General features: G+C 48.9%; 1 protein-coding gene across 3 annotated transcripts in view; it reads left to right on the top strand.

Moving 5' to 3' along the window:
* Positions 1-13,650, top strand: part of BBS10 (Bardet-Biedl syndrome 10) — a 30,102-nt gene extending 16,452 nt beyond the window's left edge. Inside the window, exons 5-8 of one of the 3 annotated variants that reach the window (XM_072724432.1) lie at positions 3,180-3,227; positions 9,613-9,714; positions 11,191-12,713; positions 13,329-13,650. The gene's annotated coding sequence lies outside the window, so the exon portion shown is untranslated. Of the gene's footprint in view, positions 1-3,179; positions 3,228-9,612; positions 9,715-10,372; positions 10,599-11,190; positions 12,714-13,328 lie in introns of those variants that run through there. The other 2 variants (XM_072724430.1, XM_072724429.1) reach the window with 2 other exon arrangements.
* Positions 13,651-19,799: the final 6,149 nt, after the last annotated feature.

Genomic DNA, 19,799 nt, shown 5'->3' with positions numbered 1-19,799 from the left:
CTCTTCTCTCTACCTCCTGTTTCTTTTTTTTTTTTTTTTTTAAGATTTTATTTATTCATGAGAGACACACAGAGAGAGAGAGGCAGAGACACAGGCAGAGAAGCAGGCTCCACACAGGGTGTGGGCTCTCGATCCCGGGACTCCAGGATCACGCCCTGAGCCAAAGGCAGACGCTCAACCGCTGAGCCACCCAGGCGCCCTCTACCTCCTGTTTCTTTTCACCTTGCTCTTCCTGTCTCCTCACCACCCAGGACAATGAGGGACCCTACGATTGTCTGGGTCTGCTTCTGAGAACTATTTTGTCTCCTAAACTATCAGAGAAAATCAGCCTTGAGAAGGCATATGAACTGAAGCTGTCTGTGCCTCTACCCCCACTTTTTCTTTCCATCTATCTCTGTCTGCAATTCTTCTCTGTTGCCACCTCAGCTGTGGGAGATGAACTCCCTGGGCACTCTGAAGACCTGATGGGGAAGAGGAAAAAATCTCCAATCCCTTGTGGCTCCTCCTGCATTGGGATATGATTGAGAGACTGTCAATACAACCTGGAGGCAGTTCTAGAACTACAGGGAGTCAAGTCTCTCTTGTTAGCCCCTGAGGTAGCCATGACTTTAAGTAAAGTATCTCCAAATAGATGTCTAAGTGGACCAGAGATGTTGATTCTAATCAAGACAACTTACATGAACGTTAACTGAGTATATATTTAATGACACACGTGAATATGATTGTGCTGTATGGTAATTAAGCATAAATGGGAAGGGGCAGTGTAAATGACTATAATTAGTATTACTTTTTCACAGCTAAGCCAAATTTCATTTCCCCTTTCCACGCTGCTAATTCACCAGTATCTGTAATCAGTGTCAACGTTGATAATTTCTTGATGTCACATTCCATTTAATCATCCCATCCCATCAACATACACAGATCTGCACACACAGGCATACATGGATACAAACCACACACACACACACATCCCAACACACACCGCCTGGCCCAGGAGCAACTGAGATCTCAGCCACAGATGGCTCAGGTCCTCTGTGAATTCCCTTTAAGTCCTGAAATTCTATTCTATTTTATTTTCTTTAAGATTTTATTTTATTATTTATCATCCATGAGAGACAAAGAAAGAGAGAGGCAGAGACACAGGCAGAGGGAGAAGCAGGCTCCCTGCGGGGGGCCCGATGTGGGACTCCATCCCAGGACCCTGGATCGTGCCCTGAGCCGAAGGCAGGCACTCAACCGCTGAGCCACCCAGGCTAAACTTGTTCTTCTAATAAAATAACAATGATAAGGACAGATATTTCCTTCCCCTGAATTTTAACTATTTTAACCATGTTCATAGGACAGATCTGTCTTATTTTTAGTGTCAGGAAGGAAAACCTTCCTCTGCCCTAGCTGGACCTAGAATCAAATTGACATGAGACAGATTAACAGGAAAAAAATCAAGTTTAATAGGCATATGTATGGGGAATCCACACAAACATGAAAGTTCAAAGACAATGAGGCAACATGGAGCCTATATGAGCTAAGAAGCCATAGGGCCTAAGGATAAAAAGGGAAGAAAGGTCATTAGCAGGAAGGTGAAAGGAGTGTTTGGAAAAGCAAGGTTGCTTTATTATGCAGATAAGATTTTTTAGGTAAAGGGAAATATCTGTTAATAGCTCTCTCTTCCTGGTACAGGCTCTCCTTTCCAATATAAATTTAGGCAGTTGAGGGGGAGGCAGAGAATTTTTCCTACATCTGTTGGGTTTTGATTACTTTTAACTCAAAAGAATCTTTAGGGACGCCTGGGTGGCTCAGCAGTTGAGCATCTGCCTTTGGCCCAGGGCTTGCATGATCCTGGGGTCCCAGGATTGAGTCCCACCTCAGGCTCCCCGCAGGGAGCCTGCCTCTCCCTCTGCCTGTCTCTCTCTCTCTCTCTCTCTCTCTGTCTGTCTCTCATGAATGAATAAATAAATTTTTTTAAAAAAACAATCTTTACACCACAGTGGCCCATTTTGGAGCAGTGTGCCCTGGGCCCTACAATAGGAAAAAAGGAGTTATGGGTGTTGGATACCTAACAGGGAAAAGAGAAAAGAATCAGGAGGCAGGGAGCACTACCAACATTGGGATGCTTATTCAAACCAAATTTGCTTATTTTCCCTAAGTGACCATGGTGATCATTTAGAAAGTTTTGTGGATTTCAGAAGAAATCTGAGCATCAGGGCTGTGTCCAGCCTTTGCGCTAGGGGCTGCTCTCCGAAGAGGCTTTCATTTCCACTGGGTTTACTCCCCACACTCACCAGGCAAAAAGTTCTCTGAGTGGTTCTCCCCTAAGCAATGTCCCCTACAAGCAAAATTAAACTATTTACCTAGGGCGGAGAAAAAGGAGCTTTTGTGAACATAAATAAAAATGAGGGGTGGGCGCTGTCCTGCTCACTGTAATGACCCCATGGGCCAGGTCTGGTCTATTCCCTCCTTTTAAGAGCTGCTCCTCTCCTACGCTAGCCTTTGGATCTGCCTAGGACAGCATCTTCGTCTTGACTGACTCCCTGAGCACAGTGAGTGATCCAGAGATAGGCACGATCAATCCAAATCCTTCCCTAGGGGACGCCTGGTGGCTCAGCGGTTCAGAGGGTCTGCCTTTGGCTCAGGGAGTGACCCTGGAGACCAGAGATCGAGTCCCACGTCGGGCTCCCTGCATGGAGCCTGCTTCTCCCTCTGCCTGTGTCTCTGCCTCTCTCTGTGTGTTTCTTGTGAATAAATAAATTCTTAAAAAAAAAAAATCCTTCCCTAGGATTTAGCCAACTGCATGTGGGAAAAAGGGTCTCTATGATCTGAGGACCATACAGTCTAAGAGATACTGAGGAACTATAAAGTTTCTACTGTGGCCCTCCATGTCCTTGTCACTGTAGCTTGCACACCCTCTTACCCATGACCTCAGCCCCTCATTGTTCCTTCCATTTCTCTCAGTAAAATCCAAATTGTCCAAACAATGGCTTCTAATTAATCAGAGTAGTTCCTCCCTTCCCTGAGTACCATCTTTGAACAGATATTCTTGAAACTAGCTGAACTTCAGCTGACCCTGCCTGCTGAAACCCTATAAAAAATTCCACCCATCTTCCCAAGTTAGAACGCTCCTTCTCATGCCAACAGTTTTGAAAAAAGACTTATGCTAATGGTGCTCTTGTTTTTTTCCACAGAGGAGATGAGTAAGAGATGCTGAGATGCCAGCAGCCGGACCACAACTGGTGAGAAGCCAGCCCAGGAGAGGGAATTAACATGGGAACAGGTGCAGGCGGGAGAGGTAGGGGTGGGGGTGGAGGCAGAGACAGTGAGACCCAATGGTGTTCAAGTTTCCATCCTATTTCTTAAGCCTAGCACATCTGTTATTACCATTTTTTTTTGTTATATAAGTGAAGAAGTTAAAATGGTGGGATTTAAAAAAAAAAAAAAAAAAAGGAGAATCACCGCAGTCCTGAAATTTGGCTGTACAGACATGAAATGCTTTTTATAACTCTATACTGAAATCAACCCAAATCTAGAACCTCTATATCCAGGAATAAGGGTAAACCTTATCTTGCTTTTTCAAGTAGCTCATTCAACTAGTCATTCCTGGGTAAATGCTCAGTCCGAAATTCAGGGTTCTCCCCTTCACTCTTTGTCAATCCCACTCTTGGGGATGAACAAAGGTGCTGGAGAATCAGGGTACTAAAAGGTAATTTTTAAAAATGTGACTCATACGAATATAAGATAAATTCGTGTCCAAGATTTTATCTTATTGATTGTTTCATGAAGACACTGGTAAGAGGTAAAAACTTGTTCAAAGGAGATCACAAGGAAAAAACACATCTATAGGTGACCCGGAATCTGAATTGAATGTGCCAAGAGAGGCAAAACTGGCCTCTTCCGCTAAGTAGAAACCGAGGCCTCCTCCCTGGACAAAACGCACCTGCGTTTCTTTTTTTTTTTTTTAATTTATTTATTTATTTTACGCACCTGCGTTTCTAAGAATGGGATTATTCGCATCATCATCAGCCTTTTGCAAGTTACCTTTAGTTTCTATAGACTTGCGGAATAGTCCAGGACAGTGAAAGACACAGAGCCTTGTGGAATCCAGGTAACCCAGGAAGTTTCCAGAGATTTTGCCTACAATTCCATCTGTACAGTCTAATCCTCTACACAGGCTCTACAGACTAGCTTACATAGAAGTGACTCTGAATAACCGAACCTGAGACAGTTCCTGCCAAACGACACTATCAATTGCTGCCAAACTAAAAATATTCCTCCATTTTCATACAGTCCCCCAAGCTCAATTCATTGGCATCGTGACAACACAATAACCACCTGAATTTCTGGGTTTCTCCATTGATTTTCATTGTGGCAGGTTAGCCAGGCGCATTGGGAACCCCTGTCACAGCCCTTGGCTCCCCACCTTGAGATGCGTGTGCAGGTGGAGGGCTAGCTCAGGAACTAGGGTTCTGTGAGAGGAAGGACGAGGTTTCAGATTTCAAACTCAGACAGACTTCCAGCCCCAAGAAGGAAAGCCTGAAAATCATGGAAAAAACACCCTTAAAAACCAGCACCCCTGTGGTCTGTCTCCCACCTGCCTCTTAGACACATTGTGCTTCCATTTGGATATTTCATCCTGACTTTCCGTGTTAGGAAGCATGCTGCATCATTTTTGGTCCAGAAAAGATCAAGAAATGAAAATATGCATGATCTGATGGGATTTCTCCTGAGAACTCATGGTGGATTTACTTACTCCCAATGGAGAGAAAAATTGGTCAAATAAGGCAAATTGAACATTTCACAAGCAGGCACGAGATCAGCCTCTTAGCTTCCCACCTCATGGCTGTGACAGAGGTGGGGACAGACGCTGAGGGTCAGTAACTGCAAAGGCGAAGCCAAATGGAGGCGCCGTGCAGACCCAGATGGAGGGGCGCCAGATAGAATTGTAGACCTCAGAGCCGCAGCTACAGGAGCTGTCTGGGTGTGCACGTTTGGTTTGCTTTGTCTCTTGTTTTGGGTTGGCCCCCTGGGCTTAAATGCCAAATTTGGTACAGCACCGGGCCCACTGTCACCCGTCTCGTCATCAGTGTTGGGCTAAACACAAGCTGACTGTCATCTTAGCGTCCCTACGTCCTCTAGTCCATGGAGTTGCACGTTTAAACGGCCGTGCTTCGAATCTCGATCCTACACTGTGGAGAGTTCAAGATTTCTGCAAACCCCAAGCTGCATCCATTGCTGGCTCGTTGCTCAGATTGCCTGCTTCCACTAAACACTCAATCCACTTCACGTTCCACTTCTACGGTTCTTCTCTTCTCTCCATCCTTTGTTACCTCATGAGGGAAACACAGCACACACTTCTCTGATTTCCTCACCAGCGCAAGAAGTTCATATGTAACAGGCATTTATCAAAGTTTAAGGTAACATAGGATGCCAAACAGCACAGCAGATGGTTTAAGCTAAAACATGCCTCGTCTTGAACACCCTTGGGGGGGCACCTGAGTGGCTCAGTGGGTTGAGTGTCCAACTCGATTTCAGCTCGGGTCATGATCTCAGGGTCGTGGGATCAAGGCCTGTGTCAGGCTCTGCACTCAGCACAGAGTCGGCTTGAGATTCTCTCTCTCCTTTCCCCTCTGCTCCTCCCGCTGCCCGAGCTCTCTCTCTTTCTCTCTCAAATAGATAGATAGATAGATAGATAGATAGATAGATAGATAGAATCTTTAAAAAAACTTGGAAAAAATAGATACAGTGAATGTGGTGAAAAGTTGATAAAGTCTAAAACAAGATGGTTACATAGGGTTTATACCATTTTTGTGATTTTTAAGCTCTACAGTTTTCACAAGAGTTTAAAAAATACACCAATCCTGAGATCTTGAAGCTATTTTGCTGTGTTTGTTAGTTAGGGTGACAGCAAGACTGCCCTAATGGAGTCTCCAAAACACGGGGACTAACGATGTACGTGCTTCTTACAGTCTCAGGTAACAGTCTTGAGGTCGACCCTCTTAACACATGTTTGAGCGTATGTTCCAGTATTGTTAACTGCAAACACTATGTGGTACAGCAGATTTCTAGAACGTGTTCACCTTGCACGGCCGAAGGCTGGTACCCATTGAGCAGCATCTCCTCGCTTCCTCCCCCTTCTGCCCCTGAGGACCACCATTCTGCTCTGCTTACAGGGCCTGACAATTTCACACACTTTATATAATGAGATCATAATGAGCTATCACTTCCCACCTGTTAGGTTGGCTATTATCCAAAACAAACAAACAAACAAACAAACAAACAAAAACAAAAGACAAAAAACCGAAAAGACAACAAGTGTTGGTGAGGATGTGGAGGAAAGAGCCTCTGTGTGGTGTTGGTGGGAAAGTCTAACCGGTGCAGCTGTTATGGGAGACGGCGTGGAAGTTCCTCAACAAAATCGAAAATAGAACTATCATATAATTCGGCAATCCCACTATTGGGTATTTACCCAAAAGAACTGGCATCAGATCTCAAGGAGACCCGTGCCCTCTCATGTTCATTCAGCGCAGCACTATCTACAACAGCAAAACACAGACAACGGAGTGTCCCCAGGGGACGAGTGGATAAAGCCGCTGTGTAGACTGTTGACCTGCAAGCTCCTTGGGGACTTCCTGGGGGCCACGTGAGGGCCGGGGACAGGGGGGACAGAGGGGACAGAGGGGCAGGCCACTTCCACGGTTGGTGGCGGAGTCAGACAAACACAGGGACTTAGCCCGAGGCTCTCTTGGGGGCTGCAAGGTGAGTAGATTCCTGCACCCAAGGGAGACCTGGCCAGGCCTTAAAGTATGTGCAGAGGCTTTTTTTTTTTTTAATCTTATTTATTCATTCATGGGAGACCCAGGGAGAGAGAGAGGCCGAGACCCAGGCGGAGGGAGAGGCAGGCACAGGTCCCCTATGGGGACCCTGACCTGGGCCTTGATCCTGGGACCCTGGGGTGACCCCTGGGCCCAGGCAGGCGCCCAACCCCCGAGCGCCCTGACAAAATGGCCTGGAATTGGCACTTGTCACCAGCTGCCAGGTGACACCGATGGCGCTGGCCCAGGGACCTCGCTTTGACAACCCCAGACAGGACAGGACCGCCTCTTGCCTCAGGGACAAGGCCACAGCCCAGCGATGCGGCCCACACAGGGGAACCTGGGCTACAGTCGTGCAGAAAATCCTTGGGACTCCAACAGCAGAAGAGAATTGCAAACGGGGCTCCAAAGCAGCTCCCCAGGCAGCACTGAAGAAAAGTATCCAGCTCGAGGAGGATGATGCCCCCACCCCAGAAAGGGAGCTCAGCTCCTTCTGCCCCCCGCAGAGGCCGCCAAGTTTGGGGAGCAGATTTCAGGACAAGGCGGTCGCCCAGCCCACAGGGAAGGCCCTCCGTTAGGAGGAGGCCCTGCCGGTCGGTGTCCAGGACAGGGTGGGGACCCGGGGGAGACAGGGATGGCTCAGGGATGGCTCCTGCCCGTGAGCCATGGGAGTGAGATGAATGCTCGCATCTTGGAATTCCAGTATCACATTTTGGAGTCACAGCACTTCTGGCCTCCCGCGGGAACACTGACTTGAGGGCCCTGCGGCCGCTTCCCGGGCTCATCATTTCTGTCCCCGGGGAAGGTGGCAGACGGTCGGTCCCACAGTTGGCGGATGTCGGAAGGCCCGCAGCAGGGGGAAACTGCGGACGATAGTCGTGTTGCCACTAGTACGTGTCGGGGGAGTTGGTGACTGTGCCCAGAGCCGGGCTCATATCTGTTCCCCTTTGCAGGTTTGCTCTTTAGATGCTCTCATTACACCCTCTTCCCCAAGTTGCCTCCTCGGGCTCTGGCACCCTGCCTGGCTCTTCTGGGAGTCCAGTTGCCAATCCCCCAGGCATGTCCAGTCCCAGCTTCATCTCTCACCTCCCCCCGTGTCTGATCCCCTCCCCGTCCCTATTTTTTATTCCTTTATTCACTCACTCATCCATTGATTTAAGAAACATTTATCGGCTGCCTACCATGGATCAAGAGTTAGGTGCCGTAGCGGGACGCTAGAGCCTAGATGGTAAGCAGTCTGTATGCCGGGGCCAGAGGAACGGACTTCATGCTGTAGCTGATGGCAAACCATGACGTATTTTAAGTAAAGAAATGCTTAACCGGGTTTGCATTTTATAAAGATGAGGTGGAGATTCTAGAAATGGAATCTATAGGGATCTCTGAAAGATTGAGTGGGGAGGAGAGGAGAGGGCAAAGGAGGAATCAAGATGGTCCTTAGGGGTTTGGGCTGGAGAAACTTGGTGGTTGGGGTACTGTCTTCTGACACGGCTAGACTGTGGAGTTTGGGAAGGAAGGGGCTAGAAATGAAGTTGGAGAGAAAAGAATGACTTCAATCACAGATATCTTGGACTTTTTCATGTGAGTCCAGAACTAAGGTACAGAGGTGGATGTGTGTGGTTTGTGCCCCCCCCCCCCCCAGGAGGATGAGAACAATCCTTGTCTCCCTTTGGCCTCTCTTTTCTGCGTATTCTAGGATGATACCTTCTCTTCCCCAGCCTGTGGTTGCTCCCCTTTCCTTTCCAGGCTACTTAAAATCCAACTGTCATTAAAGGACAGAGAAGACTCTACCCCCAGTAAACATCCATTGTATGTGGCTACCCTAACCCGCATTCATACGACTGGCCCGCCCTTCACACTGAATGTTTGAATGCTTGCTCTGGTGCTTAAAAGGTCTCTTAGTTTTAGCTTCCTCACTACATTAAATTACCGTCCTTAAGGGCAAAACAAATAATTGGTTCCTCCAAAGCCCGTAGTAGGAACCCTAAACTGCTTTAGGGACTCAGAGTGTTAGAGGGAAACTTTGAGATCACCTTGTCTGGTGGTGTCCACCGAATCTAACCTCCAAGACATTGTCCATATGCCATTTTTCTTGTTTTAAGACCATAATAGCTATTGTACAATTCCTTTTTCTTTTTAAGATTTTATTTATTTATTCATGACAGACACAGAGAGAGAGAGAGAGAGAGAGAGAGAGGCAGAGGGAGAAGCAGGCTCCATGCAGGTAGCCTGACGTGGGACTCACGCCCTGGGCTGAGGGTGGCGCCAGACCGCTGGGCCATCGGGGCTGCCCACTGGACAGTTTCTTATATCAAGTCTCTCCAAGATGCTTTGGGCAATAGCTCTGTGAGTTCAGTTTAGTATCTCTGGTGATTGCCTAAGAAATGAATCAATGATTTAACAGATTTAGCAAACTGCAGGTCCACAGAAAAGTCTTTCAAAAACTAGAGAACGTGGAAAGAGAACAAAGCATTCCTTGGAGGTAGAAATGAGGGAACACTGATCTCGGCCAATGTCCTGTTAATGGGAGCCCAGGCTGAGAGGCTAGGCCGGGTGTGACCTACCATCGCTCCCCTGGGGCTGGACTCAGCGCTGGGGCGTGGAATTCAGCGCTGCTCCCCCAAGGGCCTGTCGCTCCAGGAGTTACTGCTGAGCCCGCAGGATGGAAGGGAAGGAACCACCATTTGGTGAGACTCTAATATTTATTAGTAACTCTCAAAACATCCTCACTGGGTGTTCCGTTATTCATTATTGCATTTCTTCTCCACAAAAACCTATTTTCATTTCGTTGTCATAATTTTTTTTTTTTTAGGTAGTGAAACTGAGACCAAGTGGGGTTAAAAATGTTCCCCAGGTCCACCAAGTCCAAAGCGGCAGAGCGTCTCCAGACTCAGGAAGTCCCGGGCCCTCAGGGGTATGTTCATCCCATTTTGAAGAAAAGATTATGGTGCAGCAGGCTTGGAAGGTGCTGGAGAATATAGGGGCCCGGAGCTCATGAAAGCACCAGGCAAAATGAGAGAACGTCTCAAGTAAACTAGAAAATTCTTTCTTTCTTTCTTTTCTTTTTCTTTCTTTCTTTCAAAAAAATTATTTTTTTATTCATGAGAGAGAGAGAGGCAGAGACACAGGCAGAGGGAGAAGCAGGCTCCATGCAGGGAGCCCAACGCGGGACTCGATCCTGGGACTCCAGGATCACGCCCTGGGCTGAAGGCAGCGCTAAACCGCTGAGCCACCTGGGCTGCCCTAGAAAATTCTTTAAAGCCAGTTTTCAGGATCATTATCTGGACTTGGCCACATTCTTTACCCAGCGCTGTACTTCAGTTCTCTAAGTTTCTGTTGCCACAGCCCGACCTTCCGAGGTATCCATCCTCTAAGGGACAGCTGTGGAGATGGGCCACCTGGCTATGAGGACGCGAACTCCACCTCTTGGTCCCTCCTCTTCCCTGGAACCTCTGTCTAGTTCTAAATTCAGCTACTGTGTTCAACTTTAAATTTAGAGGGTGTTCATTGTAAATTAGCTCCTTCTCCCCTATTTCCCCTTTCTCTGATGGCGTTGTGACTTTTTTCATCAGCTGGCTCAAGACTTGGAGGACCCTCTTGTCTCGCTCCCCTGCAGGTCTAAGATCTGCCTCCCTGAAGCCTTTCACAGCTTGGTCTACAGCCCAAGGCCCGACCACTGCTCTGGCCCTCGTGACCTCTGGCCTGGATTAGAGCAATCACCTCCTGTTTCCCTTCCCTTCTCCCGTTCTACTTCCATCCATCCCATGTATTTCTGACACATTAATTTTTCGAAAGCTCTATTCTGCTTATGTCCTATTGTTCATGAAAAGCCAATAATATTTTCCTGTTGTGGCCAAAATAAAGAAAAATGCTCAGGGACACCTGGGTGGCTCAGGAGTTGAGCATCTGCCTTCGGCCCAGGGTGTGACCCCGGGGTCCCGGGATCGAGTCCCGCATCAGGCTCCCTGCATGGAGCCTGCTTCTCCCTCTGCCCCTGTCTCACTGTGTCTTTCATGAATAAATAAATAAAATCTTAGAAAAAAAAAAAAAAGACAAATGCTCAGACTCCCATGCGAGCTTTACCCAATTTCATTTCTCACCCCGATCTCCCGGTGCAGCGTCTTCTATGGATTACTGCAGTGAAGTGTTTCCTTTACTGTTTCCTTCGGGCTTTTCCAGCTCTGTGCATTTGCTGGCACTGGGATGCCTTACACGCATCCCTCCACCCCTGCCGGCATTGGGAAGCCTTTGGATCAATGTGGGATCCTCCATAAGGGGATTTCCTGGTGACCCCGCAGGGTAAAGGTCCTCTTGTTTTTAGCCTCTTAACAAGAGCCTCTCTGGCATTTCTCAAGACCCTTACAGTCTGGGTCTTCCTGTTCTTATGCAGGGGGTCTAAATGCACGACTGAAATTCAGAAAGTCAATCGATGTCAGCTTGACACCATATTGCGTCTGACTCCGGGTCCCAGGGCCTCCAGGTGCGTGGAGAAGCCCATCTTCCCCAGGACCCAATGAGAGTCTAAGAAGCTGGGGCATCCCGGAGCCCAGGTAATGAAGTCCTGAGCCTTAGTTCCCCCCCAGAGCGCAGCCCCACCACCTGAGCCCTCCCAGGTCCTTCGAGGAAGCCCGCTGGCTGGGTCGTACCTTCCGTCCCCCGCGAAGCTCTGTCCTGTTCCCGGACAGCCTCCTGCCACCCATGGGTCCAGCTGAGGTCTCTTCCTTTGCCACGGGGAGAAATTCCCGCCCTCTCTTGGCCTTCACAGATAATCCTTTTTCTCTGCCTCTCCTTGCCGGATGCCCATATTTTCACAAAAATCATAGGCCTTTCACGGAAGATTGAAGGAGAGATTGTCTCCTCGTATTTCTGTTTTCTGCCCTGAAACACAAACGGGCCCTGAGCGGGGAGCCCTGGACCTTCTAGCCTTAGGGGGAGGCTGAGAAAAAACAGGGGAAAGAAACAGGGGAGCCTGCTGCAATCTGCACCCTGCGGCCCTTGTCTAGTCTAGGTTGTCGACCACAGCAGTAGCCTGTAGCTGGCTCCCCCCCAGGCCTGCTCCTCTCCAGGCCTGCTCCCTCCCCAAGGCCTGCTCCCTCCCCAGGCCTGCTCCCTCCCCGCGCCCCCTGCAAGTACCTGGCTTACCTCTTTTCCCTCTGCTTTGTTCTGCCTCTCCTGCCACACATCCTGTTGGCTGTGCCCCCTCTGCCAGAGGTCGAGGTCAGCGCTGGGCAGGTCCCCGGCAGCCTGCTCCCCCCGCCCCACGTGCCAGGCAGGAGCAGCCAGGGCCGACCAGGGGCCACAGCCATCTGCTCCCCTGAGCCCTCGGCCCCTGCTTCCCAGGTCAGGCCTCACCTGTGCTCAGAGCCCCGGGGTCAGCAGGGGGCCTGGGGTTCCCCCCGGGGTGCTGCCTCCCCCCACGTGCTGAGCAGGCAGGGAAGGGGACCCAGGGGAAAGGAAACGGGGCACAACGTGACGGTTTGGCCAGCACCGTGGGGACACCTCTCTTGGCTGGCGAATGCCTCCTCCCTATGCAGAAGCCTGGGTGCTAGCCTGTTTCCCTTGCCAGGGACAGTCTGGGTTCTCTGGGGACATCCCCACGCCCACTCCCAGGCCCCTGCTCCGCCATCCCCACTGCGTCCCACTGTCCCACAGTCCCCACCTGCTGGGCCTCTGGTGCCAGCCGCTCCCTGCTGTGCCCCTGGCCCCGGGCCTGCCACCCTGGCCCCTGCCCTGAATCGCTGAGCTCAGGCCTCTGGGGCAGCCCCTGCCTCCCTCAGTGCACCCTCCTCCCCTGGGGCTCCCCGCAGACTCCCCATGGGGGGGAACACCTGGCTCAGCTCAGGGACCAGGTGAGCTGTCCTTGCCCCAGCGGATTCGGATTCCAGAGGCTCCCTGGCTGTTTCCTGACTTAGGGTAAGGGGACATTCCAGAGCCTGCTCTCCTAGATGGCTCTTTGGAGGGGGCCTGTTTCTGCCATGAGTCCTGGCCTTCTCCTAGAAAGGCTGGTGTGGCGATGGGAGGCCGTGGTGGGCAAGGGGGGGGGGGGCGGCGCGAGGCCTCTCCCTGCACCTCTCCTTGCAGGGCGGTGCTCCTTAGCTGCTTGGACTGGGGGGGGGGGGGGGGGGGCGAGGCGGCAGAAGCACCCGCCCAGTTAGCTAAGCCTCACACCCGCAGGCACATGAACACCATGTAGTAATGAGAGAAAATTACTTAGGACCAGAAATAACGGGCTTCAGCCTCATGAACACATTCTGAGCACCAGTGGGTCAGGCGCTGTCTCCCACCCCCTCCGGGTTGGAAAGAGGCCTAGCGAATGGCCCTTCTCTATCCTCTATGGGAGATCTTTCCTTGATCATTTTAATTTATTACATGCCAAATGTTGGTATAAATAATTACCTTTCGACTGCCTGGGGGAAGTTTTTTTTTTTTTTTTTTTTTTTTTTGTAAAACATTTACTTGTAAAAGCTGAGGTATGTTTGCAAAAATTAACCTTCTTATTCTCAAATGCGGATTCTTTTCTGAACCCAGAAGAAAGGACTATCACGTTCATCTATTTCCTACCCTACCATGGGAAAAAAAAAAGTTACACAGTGTTCTAGGAAACTGTGTGAGAGAAAATAGCTTTTGGATTCAGGCATCTTTATCATCGGAGCAGCTTGTGGAATCGAGGAGCCCACAGGAGCCTAGGTCAGCACCCCAGACTGCAGGCTTGGGCAGACAGCGGTGGGGGATAGGACCCAGAGGTAGGCTCTGCACGGGCCTGGAATTTCACCCTGTCATCTGGACCAAGTGCTTGTGTTTGCATTTGTAACATGTTATTCTTTTAATCATTAAAATCACTAATCCTTGACTTTATTTGTATTTCCCAGAACGTGGCCCATGGACCATCTGCATTAGTAGCAACTAGAGAGCATGTCTAAATGTAGGTGCCTGGGCCCCAACCAACACATGGTGTTGGGGATCCTGGAACTTACACTTTCAACAAGCCGCCAACCTCTCAAGTTTGAGAATCCCTGTAAGCCTCACGCTCTTTGAGGTATCAGGTCCAAGGCTGTTGTCTTCTTGCAATAAAACCACCGAAGCCCCCAGTTGCAACTTCCTATCCTTCTTGGTGCTCTGCTCTCCTGATAGAGTGTCATGTTCCGTCCTCTGCTAGTCTGTGGTTCTTTTTTTTTTTTTTTTAAAGATTTTATTATTTATTCATGAGAGACACAGAGAGAGAGGCAGAGACACAGGCAGAGGGAGAAGCAGGCTCCATGCCGGGACCCTGACGTGGGATCCTGAGTCTCCAGGATCACGCCCTGGGCCGAAGGTGGCGCTAAACCGCTGCGCCACCGGGGCTGCCCTGTTTTCACATTCTTGATATTAGCAAACACAATTCTCATAATAACCCAAAGCAAAAAAATCAGAAAAAATTCACTTATTCTAAGCAGAATCCATAGCCTCAAAAACGTCTGAAAGAACATTTTTTAAAAAATGATGGGAAAGGTTGGGGTTGTTGTGCCCAAGATTGCGAATCCGAGAAACCACTGAGGAGCTGACACCGATGCAAACACACGAGGGTTTATTTACAAGCTCGAGCTTGGGTCCAAGTATACCCGACACAGCGGAGCAGGGACTTGGACCCCAAGGTGGGTTTCAGCTTAGTTTTTTGTAGGCTGGTCTAGGGGATTTTTCAGAAGGGATGGAGGAATTTCTCAAGTTCTGTTTGCATTTTGATGTGGGGCTTTCAAGGGCATTGAGCTCTGTTCTCATTCTAATATGGGACTTTCTGCCATGGGTGTGGGCTCTGTTGTCTTTGTGATATGAGATTCTCTGCCAAGGGCAATTCTGAGCTCTGTTGTCTTTCTGATATGGGATTCCCTGCTGAGGACATTGAGGAGATTCTGCAGTTTTCCCCAGAAAGTTCAGCTCTTATTCACAGGGGCCTAAGATGGCTGTACTTGTGCTAATGCTAAACTTGAGGTTGGATGGCCTTGATTCTTCTCGGCCTCCACGGGGTGATTCATTATCACCTGGTCTGAGAATTTTATGATAACCAGAATCCTAGGAAGGAGTGAAAAAGAGAAAGAGGAAAAAAGAGCTAACATTTAATTTTTATGTACCCCCCACCAATCCTGAAAAGTGGTCATTACCCTTCCCATTTCACAGTCAGAGAATGGAAGCCCCCAGAAGATGGGCAACCAGAGGCACAGTAAGAGGCAGGGCTTGGATTCTGGCCGAGGTCACTTTAATCAGTTCGTCTAAATCCCCTTTTCTGTGACCCTCCTCCCCATGCCCCAGGGGTGGTCAATCCCTCGTGCTCAGATGTAGAAGCTCAAGACCAAAGAGCTGGAGGGCCCAGCCTCTCGCCCTGCAGCTAGAACCCGGGTGTGTTTCTGGCTGTAATTTGCCTGGTCTCAAAATCGAATCTCCCCCCGACCCGACCCCAACCGAACAGAGTTCTTTCTGTTTCTCCCACTGCTTGGATGCATATACCTACTTTCTGACACTTGAATTTGATTTGTATTCGTGTGTTTGTATGTCCACCTTCCCATGACATTGTTGCACAAAGACCAGATCGTTGGGTCACACTTGTATCCCTCGGAGCCCAGCCTAATTCTCTGCATACAGTAGGTGCTCAACCAGTAAACAGAGCAAACAAATGGGTGAGCAAACAGTTTGATGTCAGCCTCCGTAATACTGAGGCCACCGGGAGTAAGCGCTCCCTCAGCTCCACCTTCCCTGGCCCTCCGTACCCTCCCTACGGGACACACAGGCTCCCACGCAAAACCAGCGACACACACACATCACAGGGGGCTGGAGGACTATTCCCCTGAAATGTAGGCGGCCCTAATTACGTCCTCTGTGTTCCAGGCCTCCCTTTGACCTGTTCCTTTTGACCAAGTAAGAGAGAATGAGGCTGAGAGACAGACAGACGGACAGGTGGACAGAGGAGGGGGACAGAAAGAAAAACAGGAAAGGTGGAAAGAAAGAAGACATTAATTCTGTACTCACTTTCATATTTTATCAGGCAGCAGGGACTATTAAAAACCGTTTTCCAGAACAGGAGGTCCTGTTTCCTAGTGCATCAGAGGGGAGGAATGTCGATTTAAAAATCAGCTATTGGTGGGGCCCAGGGAGCAGGAGAAACTTTTCATTTGTTCTAAATGTCTCGAGAGATTGATGGGATGGAGAAATGACGCTGGCAAGAAGCTTCACCTCCTTCCCTGTTTATACCTGCGAGAGGGACGGTTCTCAAGGTTTTTTTTTTAGTCTGGAGATCTGAGCTTGTTTCAAGAATCTAATGAAAGGAAGAGACTGTCTTTCTAGAAAATACGTGTTTATGTGCATACATATGCATGAGATACATGTGAAACACAATTTTGAATTCGAAGACCCCAAAATTAAGAATCAGCCATTCGCATGGACGCACCCATATACACACACACCTGTGTCTTTACGGAACTCTCCTTACAGGGCCTCACTCTTCCAAGCCCTGGAACAGCCTCAAGTCTATGTGATATAAAAACTGAGGTCTTTTCTTCCTAGCCCAGCTTTTTTTATATTCATTCATTCATTCATTTAAAATTAAGATTTTATTTATTTATTCATGAGAGACACATAGGGAGAAAGAGAGAGAGAGAGAGGCAGAGACCCAGGCAGAGGGAGAAGCAGGCTCCGTGCAGGGAGCTCGTCGCGGGACTCGATCCCAGGTCTCCAGGACCAGGCCCTGGGCCGAAGGCGACGCTAAACCTCCGAGCCCCCCAGGGATCCCCTCCTATCCTGGGTTTAAATTCTAAACACAGTTTCCCACAGAGGTATGTTGTTTCTATCTGCTGGTGACATTCTAGATTGTCATTAGGTCCCTCTTTCTGGTACCTCATGGCTAAAGAGGCTGTGAGCTTGTCTGGGGTCGGAGCCACTCATCTTGCTTCTTTGGGAAAATGCGTTTAATCTGTTGTAACCAAACAACTCCTGACTGAAGATTTGGAATTTAGTAAGTTGGATACTTAGTAAACTGGGGGCAGCCTGTGTTCCACTTGTGAAAGAGGAGAAATCATCCTTTTACACAACCACGAAATTGGGCTGCAAGCCTAAAGACTGAAAAGGATGCCTGTTAGGGGAAAACACAACTTCAATTTAAAAAACTGAAATATCTACTTAATGACCTGAGGCCTCTGTGTGTACACCGTTCACTCCTTGGTTCTCTGTGACCTCTAGTACATCAGCCCTGCAGTGCTGGCCAGAGGAGGGAAGGCCAGAGTTCTTCCCGCAGGTAAGAATTTTTACATAGGACACCCGGGAAGCTCAGCGGTTGAGCATCTGCTTGGGCTCAGGTCATGACCCCGGGGTCCCAGATCGGGTCCCACGTCGGGCTCCCTGCGTGGAGCCTGCTTCTCCCTCTGCCTGGGTCTCTGCCTCTCCTGTGTCTCTCATGAATAAATAAAATCTTAAAAAAAAGAATTTTTACATAAACACAGATAAAACGATTATTTTTTTCTGTAAGGCTAAATAACCAGCTATTTTAATGATCTGAAAGCACCTAAGATTTCAGTAGTTTGAATTTCATTTTGATGCACCTTCTTCTATAGAAAGCACAAGGAAAAAATGAATAATTCATGAATGATGTGGTACATTCATGACTTATTTACAGCCCAGCACTCCTGGTAACTCAGAGAACATCAAACATCCTACACCCCGGCCTGCCATTTAGAGAAGCGTTTAGGGGGGGAAAGAGGACACGCAGAACACAGAGGACGTACTGTTCACTTTATACAAGGGCAGTGAATAAGAAGCCTAAATATTTGCTGAGAAATATATTGAACGCTGATGAAAATAAAAGTCAAAGTATCAAGAGACTGAGTAAGAGGCCCTGAGAGAGATGACATGTGCTGTTATTCAATATGTTTGTCTCTCTATGCTTTTTTGTAATTAATTGTTCATGCTGCCTGGGATTTTGTTTAGTCTTTCTGAATATTCCTATTTCCTCCTAAAATGTTAACTATGGGGCAGCCTGGGGGGCTCAGCGGTTTAGCGCTGCCTTCGGCCCAGGGCGTGACCCCGGGGTCCTGGGATCGAGTCCTAGGCAGAGCCTGCTTCTCCCTCCACCTGGGTCTCTGCCTCTCTCTCTCTCTCTGTGTCTCATGAATAAATAAATAAAATCTTTAGAAAAAATAAAATGTTAAATGTTAACTATGAAAAACCACCTAAAACCCTCACCGTCACGAGAGGGATATAGTTTTGCCAGTTTTCCAACATACTTACTCGCCTGTGGTTTTGCAAACCTGTCGCTAAATGCCACAAATGTCCCTTCCAGCCATGGCCATGACCCTTTGCCCACAGAGCCTTAGCTGGAAGGCGCTCAGGCAGGGCTTCCTCGTCCCTGGGGGGGTAGGGCGCCAGGGCCTGGAGTCACCCTGGCAGTGATCGCATAGTTGGGTGGTGGATGGTGAGAGGAAGTAAGGCAGAGTATCTTTCCTTCTTGACACTCTATTTTCTTCTCCAGAGGAAAAGCGATCATATCCGTGAAATAGGGAAAAACGGTTAAGAAAAAAATAAACATTTTAAAAATCCTTCATGAGTTTTCATAAAATTCAACTCCATGTGCATTAAGGACCTCGAAGCTAAAGCCAGCCCCCCACCTGGACTTCAGGCCCAGAGGGCGGTGAATGTTCACTGGGGTAGGGGGCAGCAAGGCCCAGCCATCCCGCCCCAGCTAACCCTACCGTCTCAGTTGGGATGAAGCCTAATGATGAACAAGCTTTTGGTGAAAACGGGTGGTTCCAGAGGGTTCCTCCCCCAGGGACCATCAAATCCTGCACTGTCGGTGAAGCTACCTCAGCTGCAAACCCAGCCTCACTAGTTAGTGTCTTTGTCTTTATTAAAGATAAAAGCCCAACTTTGACACATTCCTATCCCATTGGGGGAATTTTCCCCATATAATACCTTCTTCCACCTTTTTTTTTTTTTTTTACAAATAGGATAGGTGGGATTAACTACTGTCCTTGAGAGATACTTTGGCAAGTTGTCCTTAGCATGGATTTTGCCACTAACTAATTCTTGTGGGGTCTTTTCTTTCTTTTTAAAAAAGACTTTATTTATTTATTCATGAGAGACACAGAGAGAGGCAGAGACCCAGGCAGAGGGAGCAGCAGGCTCCATGCAGGGAGCCCGACATGGGACTCGATCCTGGGTCTCCAGGATCATGCCCTGGGCCAAAGCAGATGCTTAACCGCTGAGCCCCCCCGGGGCGTCCCAGTGGGGTTTTTTTCTCAGCTCAGGCTGCTATTAACAGATTATTATCGACTGGGTTGTCAAAAATGAGCAAATACTTATTTCTCAGAGTTCTGGAGGCTGGGAGGTCCAAGATGAAGGTGTAGGCAGGTTCCATGTCTGGTGAGGGCCCTCTTCCAGGCTTACAGATGGTTAACTTCTTGCTGTCTCCTCCTATGGGGGAGAGAAAAATGATCTCTCTCGTGCCTCTACTTATAAGAGTATGAATCCTGCTCACGAGGGCTCCACCTTGGTGACATCGTTCCCTCCCAACGAGCCCACCTCCAATGCTGTCGTGTTGAGGATTAGGGCTTCAACATAGGAATTGAGGGGGACACAAGCATTCAGTCCATAGCAGAGTATATTCCTGAGTTGGGGAAAATCAAGACAAGATAAAACAAGCCCAGAACTCTGAACAGATAAAGGAGTGGCCAGTGGGCTAAGGCCGGGGGCGCATGGAGGTCCATGAGGTGCTGGCTCCCAGCTGGGCAAGCATTTGACTGCCTGCTCTGCTCATTTCTAGACCTGCTGCATCCCAGTGGGTGGTTGCCCCAGAGACCCAATCATTCGAAGGCTCTGTGGAAGGCCTGTTCAGCTATCCCGGCAGTGGGAGCAGCGCTGAGGGCGGCCTGTGACACGGGGCTGGCTCCTTTTTCATGTCAAGTTTTATTATATCCACACCTGTGGTTAGGGCCACGCGGGGCAGGTATGATGCTACCCACACAGGACAAGTATGATGTCCAC

Source organism: Vulpes vulpes, chromosome 10, assembly GCF_048418805.1.
Source record: "Vulpes vulpes isolate BD-2025 chromosome 10, VulVul3, whole genome shotgun sequence".
NCBI classification, from domain to species: Eukaryota; Metazoa; Chordata; class Mammalia; order Carnivora; family Canidae; genus Vulpes; species Vulpes vulpes.
Note: the sequence above shows the minus strand (reverse complement) of the source record. Positions and strands in the feature narration are given on the sequence as shown.